Raw genomic sequence first — 11,625 nt, forward strand, 5'->3', positions numbered from 1 at the left:
GCGAACCAGCAAAAAATCCGCGATATATATTTAAATATGCTTACATATAAAATCCGCGATAGACTGAAGCCGCGAAAGGCGAAGCGCGATATAGCGAGGGATTACTGTACTGCACCTTAGTATAGTATTTATTATTATTATACATTTTACTTATACTGTATAGCACCTTTACCATGCTGAAAGTGCTTAAATAGTAAGAAGGCCTACATCCTGTAATCACAATGCACATTCTGAAGTATAGGCATTTACCATTTTTATAAGGTACTAGCTGATTACCCAGTGGCTTCGCTCACTGAGTGCAAGGGAAAAAAATAAAATGTAGTATTTATAAAATAGGTTTGTTAATTGCCAATTTTATTTTTCAACAAATAAAGAGCACTTACAACAACAGAAATCAATATAAACAACATTATTAACATCTTTATCATATGAGAATATGAAGTAATATATAAGAAGCACATTGCAGATAAATAAAAATTATTAAACAGTAAAATCTTCTTCTGTAATACGCTACCATGGCTGTTCGTTTGTCTGTCCAGGATTTTAAATCACCAGTAGCTCGCAAACCGTTTCACCTATTGACTTGAAATTTAGTACACATATACTACGTGACGTCTACTATCCGCTTTCGGGGTGATGATTTTATCACTTTTTATTTTTATTTTATTTTATTGTAGAATCAACTCTCGGCAGCACACAGCAGGGCGACCGTGCACGCATGCGTACGGGCACCATTGTCATTCCCTACCACCTTCGCTAATCATTCTTGAGGCAGATTGAAGACTTAAGTGCCAGATTAAGTGAAATGTTAAAGAAAAAATACTAAGTAATTGCAACACAAAACTAATTTAATCAGTTTTAATGCGAAAAGATGCCGACGAAAGAGAAGCAGCGGGCCGCTAGGGTGGAGTAAAGAAGATCTGCTCAGGAAGCAGCAAGCACATCAACCTCTGAGCAAATGAATGCTAAACGTAGAGAGAAAGAGTATGAATACTATGAATGCTCAAGTCAAGTGTATTCACTGCATGTTATCGTGCAGTGTGCCATTACTGTTATTTTGATAAAAGAATTTGAACATATAAGAAGTATATAAATTATTAAACAGTAAAACATAAACATTTAAGAAGTAAAGATACATTAAGTACTACTGCAGTGCTTTCGGGTATACTACATTTTTTGTTTGCCCATTATGTGCATAAATGTATGCATTTTTTGGTGTACCTAACTGAGAACACGCAACATATAACTGACCGTGGGAGAAGCATGGATTTTAAACATGTGTTGAGTTCATCTACTGGTGTCCCTCATGGAATAACTGATAATGTTTGACGAAAATCTCCTGCGAGTAAAACGACAGTACCTCCCATTATTTTGGTAGGATCTCCGAGATCTTGCATTGTTCAGTTCAAGGCTTCATGAGCTCTTTTATGTGCCATGGTGCATTCATCCCAAACTATTATCTCTGAATGTTGCAAGACTTTTGCCTTTCCAGAGCCCTTGCGTATGTTGCAAATTGGATTTTCGTTGTGAGTGAGGTTTAATGGTAATTGCAATGCCGAATGTGCTGTACGGCCTCCATCTAATAATGTAAAAGCGATTCCCGATGACGCTACAGCCAGAGCTATGTCACCATTCGCTCTCTCGGGAAGAATTAGATTTATTAAGAATGTTTTTCCTGTTCCTCTGTGGTCATACGTAATTTCAGTTTCAAACACTCATATGTAATTTCCATTTCAAACACGAAAAGAATTTTATATATATAGATACGGCCAAATCCCCAAGGCTTTGAAAATTTTTAATTCTGATATTTTAAGAGGAATAGTATGAAAAAGAGTACCATTAGATTCTCAAATTTACTTAATTCAATATAGGGTCTCAATGGAAGCATGGCAGGGAACAGCTCCAGACAGGGCATAAGTTCATTACAGGGTTCACTCATGTACTCATCCACCTAAATGACAAGTTAACCTAACCTGCAGATCTTTGGGGACCTAAAAAGAAAATCGGAGTCCCCAGAGGAAGACCCATGTAGAAATGGAAAAAAGTATATGTACTCATGAACAATGACCATCTGCAGTTTTTCAATCCTGATATTGTGGATCTTTGTGGTAGCATTGCAAACCACTGTGCCACCACGTTATCTGCATAACACAAGCAGGAACATTGAGTCTGTTGCCTCTCTGAAACAATGCTGCAAATATATGTGCACTTAAATAAAAATATTTCTTTGAATGTACTCATGATTGTCAAGAGCTGGGATCCTGTATTCTGCATCATGTGGTGTCACTTAGAGCTAAATTAAGGGATAAATGTGTTACCTGAGATTTTCTAAAGCGGAAGCTTGTTAAAAGATAACAAGCATTCAAGTGAAGTCTCATTTGATATATTTTTATTGCAACATCTTGATGTATCCTGTACACTGTAGACATAGCATGCTCAAATACAATACTACAGTTAATCCAGCAGGTCTCACAGGAATTCATCTATTTTCAGAGTTACATTTTTAGATTATCATCAAAGTGAACCAATGTCTATCAAAGCAGCACTGAGGTCAAGGCACTGAGACAACAGTTCATTGCAGAACATACACACACCAAGATTTACTAAGGCCAAGTTCCCAATTCACAAAACATTCATACATTTAGAATGTAGGAGAAAAGAATAATAGAGAATCTGAAGAACTCCTACCAAGGGAGAATGTGCAAACTTTATACAGACAGTTCCAAGGCTGGGATTGTAACCCAGGTACCTTGAGCTATGAGATAGAATTGTTAAACACTGCACCACTATTCTGTCTGTCGATCTTAATATAGGCAAAATGGTTTTAAATATTTAATACATTTTTGGTTATTTATAAATTTTCTTCTTGAGTTGTCTTATTCTATTGTTTCTTTCCAGATAGTTTGGGAACTGTTTGGATATGATGCTGTAATATTAAGAAAATCATAGCAAATTAGAGAGTTTTGTACAAAACAAATGGCATACAGCTGGGGAAGGCTGATCTGCCAATAACTATGAATGAAGTTATGATAGTTAAGATTGGGGGTTCTGTATCCTGCATCATGTGGTCTCATTTAGAGCTAACTGAGAAATGTGCTAGCTGAGATGTTTCAGAAATAACACTGAAGGCAGTTAAGGGTAGGATCCTCACTTAATGATTATCCTAATCATGTGACTGTACAAAAGAAAGATCCATAGATAACACTTTTAGAACAAAGGCTTATTACCAGGTAACACAAGCAAAGCCTTAGTTAGTGTCAGTAAAGTTCTATTAGATGCATTATAGGAGGCTCCTATTCTGATGTGTCTCCCAACCATGGTGTCCTTTCCAAAAAAAACACGTTTCTGTAGAAATAATCACAAAATACTTACAATCATTTCTTAATTTGCTTTTGGTATTGCAGAAGTGAAGGACCCTCATGCCCATGCCCATGCTCATTCCTGTACAATGTCATTTACTATTATATTTTGGACACACTCAAGTAATGCTTGAAATATTCATCTACTGTATATATGTTTCATAGGACACATTATTCAATACTAGTAGACGTTTAATGTTAAGTCTTTAAAACTGCAGGAGTTGGGTGCAATGACACTTTAAAGTTTTCAAAATGTGAAGGTTTCAAGATCTCTAAGAGTGTCACTCTAGTCTACACTACTTGAGAACTTGTTCGATGTGTACACCCTTGAAAGACAAGATCTAGTGATGTGAAATTTAGCATTAATCAGTTCCCATCTCTAAATTAATAAAGAAAAGGTTCTATAGTAACAACTAGCATATATCCTGTTTATAGCCTTAACGTATTATTCTTCCATCACTTCATCCTTCAATCCCTTCTAGTTTAAGGTAACTGAATTTCTGTCTTTCCTCATTTTTCATATCCCAGAAATTTTGAAATAGTACTCATTTGCCATCATGTTTTATATGTGATGTACAGCAACATCCATCCATCTAATTTAGAACCTGATTAATCCAATTCAACGTTGTGCCATATGAGCCTAAACTGGTAGGATCTGCTACAGGACTGACCACAACCCTAGACTGGGTGGCAGCTGTACAGCAAAATGAATGAATTCATTTAATCTAATGGACATTATATATTTGCTTAAATTCACTGATAGTCATTTGCTCATTTAATGTGTCTGAAAATGATGTCTAATGCTGCATATTGGATAATATTTTAATAATTTCATATCAGGTCTGATTCTAAACCACTTTGTTCCATGGTGCACTTTAGAATGACATTAAAGATTAACACAGAGCATCTGTAAAAAGGACAATATACTGAGTTTCCTGCAGACCCAGATAAGAGCTGCCGTCTAATGGCATACTGTATAAGGACAAACTCAATTACCAATAATGGAGAGCGGCTATCATGGGCTGCACAGACAGGCACCTGAAATACACTGGTATCATGGTGAAAATTATTTGAAAATCCTTAGGTCATGTAACTTAAAAAAATCCCCTTCAAAACAAACAAAAGCAAACTGTATTGATTTGTGATAACACAATCTTGATTAAATGTTTCAGAACACAGTTCAATTTGAAATGGCTTACACCTTTTATCCAACCCTAACTAATGCATTTTCTGTACCATCATTCTTTGTGAAGAAAAACAAAAACATCTGGGATGTGATTGTATAGCTTTTACATTTTTTTCACTAGGGTGTCAAAAAACATGTTTGTTTGTGGAAGACCATGCATGCTCATAAGCAAGACAACCTGTTGAAAAGAACATTTAAAAGCGTAATTTGTTTAGCAGCTTGTCTATTTAAATCATTATACCACCCTTTTTAATTCTATTAATTAGAAGTAAACAAAGCATGTAAAATGACTTAATCAACCTTTAATTAAACCTCATCAGCCTTTGCATCCCTTAATGACTGTAAAGATTCTGTTAATACCACACACAACCTTGCCATCTTACTCTGTGTCGGTATGTGTTGATAAGATTTTGTAAAGAAGTGGTTTTGCTCTTGGAGCTTGGTGCCGCTAAGTCACTTGTTGGCTAATACTGATATGCATTATTTCTATAGTAATTATGTTATATCTTATCAATTAAACAAGATGCCATTCATGCACTGAATATACCCTGATACCCTAATAAGGTACATCTTTTTTGAATACCATAAGCCTGGAAATATAATAAAGCACATTTTGTAAAAATAAGGATATCAGAATTTAGCTTAGGCCACATACTTACCTACTGTACATTAGCAACTACTGCTGTCAACTATTCTGTTATTACTTTGTATTGTTATGAATGACTGTTGTGTAATTACTGTGCAAAGAAATTAGAGTAATGTAACAAACCCTTATATCAATATGTGCAATTTCTAATATGTTTACACTAGTTACCCAATGCAGAATTGGATTTAATATCTTCTAGGCCCAATAGCTTAACTCTACAATTCTTAAAGGACAGCATGTCCTCCGCTAGGACCACCTTTAAGAAGATAAGATAACAGGATGGTGCTGCAGGGTAGGGTGAAAGACTGTTCAAAAGTTTGCATAAATAAGACCCTGGCTAAAGCTGGGTGCCCTAGCAGCAACACAAGACAAAATGCATGTTTAACACTTAATGATCCAAAAATAGTAAGGCATGCATTTAATTAAATTCCCTTTTGTGCTCTGCTAATTATAATTATTATAATTATAAAAAACTACTACAGTAATACCTCTAAACAAATCATTTTAGAATGAGGCTCATTTAGAATGAAGTCGACATAAAACTCATTGCAGTGGATGTATACTGCACACCACTATCCTAAACATTGTGCATTCAAACAAAGAACAGTCATCTGTTGTTAAAAATCATGCGTGCTCAGGAGACAGGAATCATATGTGACTGGTTAGGCACTTAATACATACTGTCATCATTTTTGTTATTTGTTTGGAATCTGTTTATATTTTTTGTGTGTTTATTTCATTCATTTTGGGTGATTTGGAATTTGTTTTGGAGATTTCTGTGCTCATACAATTCAATTCTGATGTTCATTTTTAATTTAACAGTTTATTAGTTGTATACTTGTTTGGGTCGTTTTAGCCACCATTTTGTATATTTACCAATAACCACCATTTTGGACACCTGTAGCCAGGACAGTCGAGACCCATGGGTAATTGACACAACAGGTTAAAAGATCAGTTGCAACCTCATTTCCTCATCCAAGTTCAAAAGCTGTTTTTGATAATGTCTTTTTAGTAAAGTCTTTTGATAATTTGATTCTTTTGGTGTTGGACTTTTTGCAAACATATTTTTGTCTATCATTTTGGTTTGTCAATCATGTTTTTTTATCTCCAGGTTTTGACCTTTTTCTGTCCCTCATTCATCTCCTGGTTTCTCTGAAAATACTTTGTCAGTTCACTGACAGAACAATTTTAATATTTGTATAAAGTAATGATATAATTTTCCCAGTATGTAACAAAAATATAAAACCATAGTTAGAGGTTAGACGTTAAAGAAATTGGCCTGTGTGGATCCATGTAGAAGTATCCTCCTCACCTCCCACTGCAATACGTATTGTGTGATTTTTGAGCTTTTTTGAGACCCTCCTCAGTTGTGCTGCATGCTGAAACATGGTTAACGCATCTGACAAGGGTTGCTTGTCCGTTGCCAAAGTAACCACAGGTTCGTGGTGCCACTGAGGCAACTGCAAGCTCACAGCCTCCACACATGCCTGATGGTTGATATGGGGAACATTCTAACCTGGCCCCATCACTGCTTGTTTGCTGTGTCTGTGAGTATTGAAGTGGTAGCTTCCGTTTGAATAAATACCCTAACTGTTCCGATTTTGATTGGAATAAAGTTGGTTATCTTGAATCCTTTGGACTCAGTGTCTTCTCTCAGGTGCAAGATAATAACTCATGTGTCATAGTATGTATATTCCTCCTATGTAATGTATATACGTCAGATAACAATTTTTTTTTATAATGAGCTATGGTTCTGAAACAGATGTGTTTTGTTAACTGAGGTATACTGTATTTTATAGGGTTTTTTCTTACTCATTCTGTGCCTCTAACTTCTTTGTGTTGCAATGAAGTGCACCCTCTTAAAATGCATAGTTACACTGTAGGCAAGTGGCAAGTGAACAATTAAATTAAAAAGTTTCCAGATGTACATTAAACAAACATGCTATTAACATACAATGATCAAATTTAATTGCAGTGAAATATGTGTGCATCATGTCCAGAGCCACTAGTAGGAAGTTTTGATGCTGTATCTGCTCTTTCCAATGAATGAGAAGTTGAATAGAACTTACCATGCCAAAGGTTTATTACTTAATGGGGACCACTTGCATATTCTAAGGGTGCCACATATGACACAGGAACCAATCCCATAGACAGGCCTGAAATTAACAGACAGAATGAGAACAATAGAAAAACGATAAGAGAGAGGATGTTCATAGACCATCATGCTTTATTTGGTCAGCCACATATTAATGGGAACTCCTTGTGAGAGTGGCACTGTAGGCTAATTAAATTTGTAGCTCATCATTCCTCTTAATCTATACTAATAAAAGGCAAAGCCCTCACTGACTCACTGACTGACTGACTGACTGACTGACTGACTCACTCATCACTAATTCTCCAACTTCCCGTGTAGGTAGAAGTCTGAAATTAGGCAGGCTCATTTCTTACAGCTTACTTACAAAAGTTAGGCAGGTTTTATTTTGAAATTCTACGCGTAATGGTCATAACTGGAACCTATTTGACTGACTCACTCATCACTAATTCTCCAACTTCCCGTGTAGGTAGAAGTCTGAAATTAGGCAGGCTCATTCCTTACAGCTTACTTACAAAAGTTAGGCAGGTTTCATTTCGAAATTCTACGTGTAATGGTCATAACTGGAACCTGTTTTTTGTCCATATACTCTAATGGAGGAGGCGGAGTCACGTATCGCGTCATCACGTATTACGCCTCCTATGTAATCACGTGAACTGAAAACGAGGAAGAGATTTACAGCACAAGTCAAACGCGGGAACAAAGGTAAATGATGTTAATTGTTGACTGTCTTTTAATACTGTGTACTTGTTGAGTGTCTTTTAATACTGTGTAAGCATACATATTAACACATGTGCAATTAAACGTGTGCATTTACGGGGTGATTTCTCAGGCTTAAAAGCTCGCCTTTTATTAAAAAGGTAAATGCAAACTCTTTTCATTCTGAAGGGCACAAACCACGTTAGATTTCAGCCGTTAAACGCGCAAAAATGTCAGTACACCAGATAAATAAGCGCAACATATTATCAGTTGTATTGTATGCTTACAATACATATAGAAATGTGTTAATCGTTAACTAATATTATGGGATGGTGTTTTTCGACTCGCGCTTTGATTTAAACGATTGCATGTCTTGGTGGGTTTGCGTAGCTTATTGTCAATATCTTTACAGCTCTTTTTAAGACTAAATTTAAAAAGGTTTTCTTTTCTTCTTAATAAAAATTTAAAAGCAGTACTTCGCCGGTGCGAAGCGCTCACTTCACTCCCTTACGGGAATCGAACCTCGGACGTCAGCGCTAGAGGCTAAGCCCCTAAAATTGCGCCACGGCGTGTGGTTCGTTTATTTGACAGCATGTAGATCGGGGTAATTACATTCACGGCATTCGTAGTCTGATTCACAATCTGATTGCATGGGTGGTTACCTACCAAGTAACGCTTATGGTTAGCCAGCAAGTCATCTCGAAGTGATCACTCGAGTGAACGCAGCTTCACAAAAAAACAGATCCTTAACAAACTGTTATTGGTATATTTTCCCCCAATTTTAAAAGGTTTTCTTTTCTTCTTAATAAAAATTTAAAAGCAGTACTTCGCCGGTGCGAAGCGCGGGGATTTGAGCGACTGACGCATACAGACATATTCATGAGTGCAGGTACTTCGGAAAGAAAGCACCGTGTAAACCTAAACTTTAAATTAAGTTCATAGACCTACAAAAGGTTGCCATTGATTTGAGGCAAGATTGCTTTTCTCATGTACAACTATACGTTGCATTCTTAACAGTAAGCTTGCACAGCTTGGTCATATTACAACCTGAGTGCTGAACTGACGTCGTATACAAACAGAACTATAACAATCGTAATAAACAAAAAAAAAAAAAAAGCGAAGAACCCTTGGATTTAATAAAAAGGCACTTTCCTTGGCGAAGCAAGGAAAAAGGAAGACCTTATATGGCGTTCGTTTATAAAACAGCGGAAAAGCTGTGTTAAGGCTGCTTCACAAAAAAACAGATCCTTAACAAATTGCTATTGGGATATTTTCCCTCAATTTAAAAAGCTTTTCTTCTTCATAAAAATTTAAAAGCAGTACTTCGCGGGGATTTAGATATATATATATATATATATATATATATATATAGAGAGAGAGAGAGAGAGAGATATAGATATATATATATATATATAGATATAGATATATATAGATATACATATATAGATATAGATATACAGTGGAACCTCGAGATACGATCACCTCTGTATACGAGAAATTCAAACTACGAGGAAAGTATGAGCGAAAAATTCAGATCTAAATGCGAGCATTGGCTCGCGTAACGAGCCACGAGCCAGGCTGTGGGTATAGCTCGCGGCTTAGCGAGGGGGCGTGGTAGCAGTTGCGAGCCGCGATCTGCAGTGTCTGCGTTTCTCACTTAAGTGCACAGGTGGGAAACTGCCCACATCCATGATTGTTCCTGTGGCTGATGGGCTGCAGCTGCCATGTCCTCCCCGCATATATAGAGAAGCGCGAGCCGGTTAAGGGGGAGAAGAAGTAAAATAAAAGAGAGAGAGAGAGAGAGAGAAAAAAAAAAAAAGCAGGCAGGCAGGCTGGCTCGCGTGTAACTGAACAGTGAGCTGAACAGGCAAGCCAAACAGCTGAAGCAGGGCGGTGTAGAGAAGGTCAGCTGCATTAAGAGTGTCTTGCCTGTTGCAGAGCCCGCAGGTGAGACGCTAAAAGAGAAGAAGCACCGGGGATTGTCATCTGTTTTTTAAAGACTGCATCCTTTTGACGTTTTAACCTCGTGTTAAAGGATTGTTATTCTTGTGTATTTTAAACCTCCACTTCACAACTGTTTTAAGGATTATTTATTTAAAGATTTATTTGAATGCTCTACTGCACTTTGGACACCTGTTTTGATTCTTTTAATAATCAGTTATATTATTTACCAGTGTTATTTATTAAAGGTAGACTACAGTATATATAATTTATCAGTGTTATTTGTTAGGAAAATTGATTTTTATGTTAATATATTTGGGGTGCGGAACGGATTAACTGGATTTCCATTATTTTCAATGGGGAAGTTTGTTCTAGATATGAGAAATTCGCTATACAAGCTCAGTGCTGGAACGAATTAAACTCGTATCTAGAGGTTCCACTGTATATTGATATAGATATATATATATACGTATGTATGTATGTGTATATATATATATATATAATATATATATATATATATATATATATATATATATATATATATATATATATATATATATATATATATGTAAGCTTATAAGTACTGCCTTACTTCTCTTTAAGAAAGGAAGATGTAATGATACTTGATTTAAACGATTCCATGTCTTGGTGGGATTGCGTAGCTTATTGTCAATATCTTTACACCTGTTTTTAAGACTTCTTGACTGAAACGGGCTTTCACGAAAAAAGTTAGGGCTTTGCTACAGGATACACCCTCCACAAGTTAAGCAAGTAAAAATAAAAGTGTATATTTCTGTTTTATTTAAACCTTTTAAGTTTGTATGCATAGCCCCATTTGGCTGTTTTAGTTTTTTTTTTTTTTTCTTTTCTTTCTTCAGTAATATTTAATCTCCTTAAAGAAAAAGAACATATGCATTTTACTTTTTTTGTATCTCTTTAGTAATATTTTAGTGTAAAAGGATAACCAGTATTTAAACCTTTTATGTTACTTTATAAATTTATTTTACACAATGTTGAAAAATTAATAAGAAAGCTACATAATTTGGCAGCTGCTGCTTTAATTTTCAATGAAATGAAAAAGGCTCACAAGACAAAACCTCAATGAAGAAGAAACAGTTTGCAAATATATATATATGTGTATATGTGTTCACGTGATTACGTAGGAGGCGTAATACGTGATGACGCGATACGTGACTCCGCCTCCTCCATTAGAGTATATGGACAAAAAACAGGTTCCAGTTATGACCATTACACGTAGAATTTCGAAATGAAACCTGCCTAACTTTTGTAAGTAAGCTGTAAGGAATGAGCCTGCCAAATTTCAGTCTTCTACCTACACGGGAAGTTGGAGAATTAGTGATGAATGAGTCAGTCAAACAGGTTCCAGTTATGACCATTACGCGTAGAATTTCGAAATAAAACCTGCCTAACTTGTGTAAGTAAGCTGTAAGGAATGAGCCTGCCAAATTTCAGACTTCTACCTACACGGGAAGTTGGAGAATTAGTGATGAGTGAGTCAGTCAATCAGTCAGTCAGTCAGTCAGTGAATCAGTGAGGGCTTTGCCTTTTATTAGTATAGATGACCGCAACACTCATAACAATGACAACACAATTACATTGACAATCATGTTACGTTATTTTAAAAATGTTTCCTTTACTTTTTCATAACCTCTTTAACACACTATTTCTCCACTGCGAAGCG

This window comes from Erpetoichthys calabaricus, chromosome 5 (genome assembly GCF_900747795.2).
Source record: "Erpetoichthys calabaricus chromosome 5, fErpCal1.3, whole genome shotgun sequence".
NCBI lineage: Eukaryota > Metazoa > Chordata > Cladistia > Polypteriformes > Polypteridae > Erpetoichthys > Erpetoichthys calabaricus.